Source organism: Hippopotamus amphibius, chromosome 9 (genome assembly GCF_030028045.1).
Source record: "Hippopotamus amphibius kiboko isolate mHipAmp2 chromosome 9, mHipAmp2.hap2, whole genome shotgun sequence".
In the NCBI taxonomy this organism is placed as follows: domain Eukaryota; kingdom Metazoa; phylum Chordata; class Mammalia; order Artiodactyla; family Hippopotamidae; genus Hippopotamus; species Hippopotamus amphibius.
The window spans coordinates 84,282,508-84,285,763 of NC_080194.1; the positions used below are offsets into that span (position 1 = coordinate 84,282,508).

The 3,256-nt window shown below is 39.7% G+C and overlaps 1 pseudogene; it reads right to left on the reverse strand.

The window, feature by feature from the left end:
- Positions 1-1,389: 1,389 nt before the first annotated feature.
- On the reverse strand, positions 1,390-2,345 carry LOC130860920 (olfactory receptor 151-like; annotated as a pseudogene).
- Between the last annotated feature and the right edge of the window lie 911 nt (positions 2,346-3,256).

Genomic DNA, 3,256 nt, shown 5'->3' on the forward strand with positions numbered 1-3,256 from the left:
CATTTTTCCAAACCCATAAAATGACGACACCAACCCGAAAATGTAAACTATGGGCTTTGGGTGATAATGATGTATCAAAATAGGTTCATTAATTGTAACAAGTGTACCACTTGCATGGGGGAGGTTTTTAAGGAAGGAGACAGTGCATGTGTGGTGGGCAAAGAATACATGGGAAATCTTGATACCATCTGCTCAGTTTTGCTGCGCACCTGAGACCAATAAAAAAAAAACTGTTGAAAATAGCATAAAAATACTGTGAGAATTTATTTTCCTGTATGAAATCCCTTTTTGCTTGAGAAATTCAGGATTATTCATTTTTCTATACCTGAGTGATGAAGTATTGTACCCAAAGTAATAAAAAATAACAAAAGACTGATAATTAGTTCAGTATTATTCTACAATATTTATGAATGGCAAAGAAAAGAATGCCCACAAATCTCTGCAGTGCAAGGTAAATAACTCTTTAACACATTGTTCCAGTCAAATGGTGGAAGACATTTTGTCCCATGCCAACTGGATTTATTGAGTCAGATTGACAGGTCTTGCAGAATGTCGGTTATTTAGGGGACAAGAAAAGACTACAGGAATGTCTAATATTCCTTGCCTGTCTGGGAGCTGTGGAAAGATAGTGGAAGAAAGGGAAGTTATTTTCAGGAAGCATTTAAAATTGGAAGGTTATAATTATGCTCAGATCAATAGGCTGCACAGAGAGACCAAAAAAGGTGGGGTGATGAGCTACGGGTGCGGATCTTAGTGTTAATTGTTTACCAGCTATGTAATATGAGAAAGTTACTTAACCTCTCTAAACCAAAGTTTTCTCATCAGAAAAATGAGATAATTTTGTAAACTTAGAAGATGGCCTAGCATCCATGAAAGTGTGATGTGATGATGAAGATGATGGTGATGATGATAATAACTGAGTGAGGAAATCACTTACTCATGGCAGGAATGAGACAGTAACCATATAATAAGAAAGACAAAAGAGGGATAAAGTGAGAAGGAGATATTTGCTACTTCTTGTGACATTTGAATTAATCTCTATTTGTCTGCAAATTATTTTTAGTTTGGGTACTACTTCTCTATAGAAAGGGATAAATCAAAGGACAGCTCACTAAACTAATTGCTAAAAGTTCTAAATTCATGTTATAATCAAAATACATGTTTACCAAAGGGCAAAGGATAAACCAATCAAACAAACAGGTAATCCCAAAGGCGAAGAAAAACCAGAACTTGAAAGCAGCATGATTCATGATGAAAGATGTGAAAGGGAGAAAGGGAAGAGGAAAAAAAATGAGCCAATGCATTCAGTCATGTTGAGAAGCCGTTGTTCTCTATTCACGTGTGTGTAAATTTTTAGAGGGCTTCTCCCCTATATTTCTTGCCCAATTGTCAAAATGAGAAAAATTGGTGTGATTTGTACCCAAAGAGTTTTCTCCTCAGAGTTTTCCGCATGGCAGCCTTTACCTCCTTATTCCTTAAGCTGTAGATGAGGGGGTTCAACATGGGAATCACTGTGGTGTAGAACACGGAGGCCACATCCTCCTGTGCCATGGACCCAGCCTGGGAGGGTTTTAACCACATGAATGAAGCACACCCATAAAACAGTCCCACAGCTGCAAGATGGGAGCTGCACGTACTGAAGGCTTTGGACCTTCCCTCTGTGGAGCGGATACGGAGGATGCTGGAGAGGATGAAGGCATAGGAAACAAAGATTGTTAAGCTGGTGAATATGATGTTAAATCCAGCCAAAAAGAAAGATGTTATCTCAATATGGTAGGTACTAGAACAGGAGAGCTTCATGAGCAACAAAACGTCACAGAAGTAATAACTGATGAGGAGCTCACAATAGGACAGTTTCAACATGAGGGCAGTCTCTATGGTTGAGTCAATGAGCCCCATGACATAGACCCCAGCCACCAGCAGAGAGCAGACTCGATGAGACATGATGATGTTGTAAAGCAAAGGTCTGCAGATGGCCACATAGCGGTCATAGGCCATCACTGTCAGCATGTAACAGCAACGACAAACACCAGGAAGAAGTAGAGCTGGGACATGCACCCTGCATAGGAGATGATGTTCTTCTCTGACACAAAGTTCACCAGCATCTTAGGGGTAATGACAGAGGAGTAGCAGAGGTCCACTAGTGACAGATTGCTGAGGAAGTAGTACATGGGGGTGTGAAGCTGAGCATTCAAACAAATCAGTGTTATCACACTCAAGTTCCCTATCACAGTGACTGAGTAGATCCCAAGGAAGAGAAGGAAGAGAGGGAGCTGAAGCTCTGGCCGATTTGTTAAACCTCCAAGAATGAACTCTGTCACTACAGAGTGATTTTCTGCAGACATTCTCCTCTGTTTGGGAGCTCTGAGGAGATAAGAAAGAAGAGCCTATGAAGGGATATATACAGTCAGTCCTTGGTATCAGCAGGATTCACATCCTGGGATTCAATCAACTCTGGTTGAAAGACACAGAGGGCTGACTGTCTTCATTGTACTATGTCATTTTATATAAGGAAGTTGAGCATTGGTGCAGCAGCCCCTGCAGATACTGAGGAATAACTGTGAATGATCCTTTCTGGAGAGGCTAGGCATCAGTCTCTGTTCCTGAGTGAGTGCTCTTGAACTCACTTTCTTGTAATGGTTTGTCTCTTTATTCCTGTTAATATTTTCTAGGATTTAGATTATTTTGCATGGTTTAGGTATATGAAGCTGGGGAAAAAGGGCCACCCCTGGAGCTTTTACCACCCTCATGTTTCTCAAGTTCCCTGGAGGTAACTACAAGTGTGTTTCATTTATGAGTTTGGAGTTGAATTTTGCTCCAGAAAAAGTCCCTTGTCATTATGCAACCCCAAAATATTACCCATAAAATGAAAACATGTGGTCACCTTATCTTCAAATCCAGGTAGTGTGGGCTGGTAGTTAGAGCCCTTCCAATTACTGAGTGACAAATCAGTTTCCACATTGCAGAATTAAATGGAGTTATAACATCAATTTCCAAAGTTCAAAAATATAATGGGATAATATACATGGAAATATTTTACAAATATTCATTTGCTACACAAACATAAATTTTCATTAGGCATCTGAAATTTGTCCAAATTTTTCCTTGAATATGAGGTCCAAGGATAGTTATTCTTAGTTCTGATTACACATAAAAATCACCCGATGAGATTTAAAAAATAATGATGTCAGGGTTCTGCTTATTGTGATTTTGATGTACTGGCATTCTCCGGGCATTGAGTGCTATGTTTCTGGGC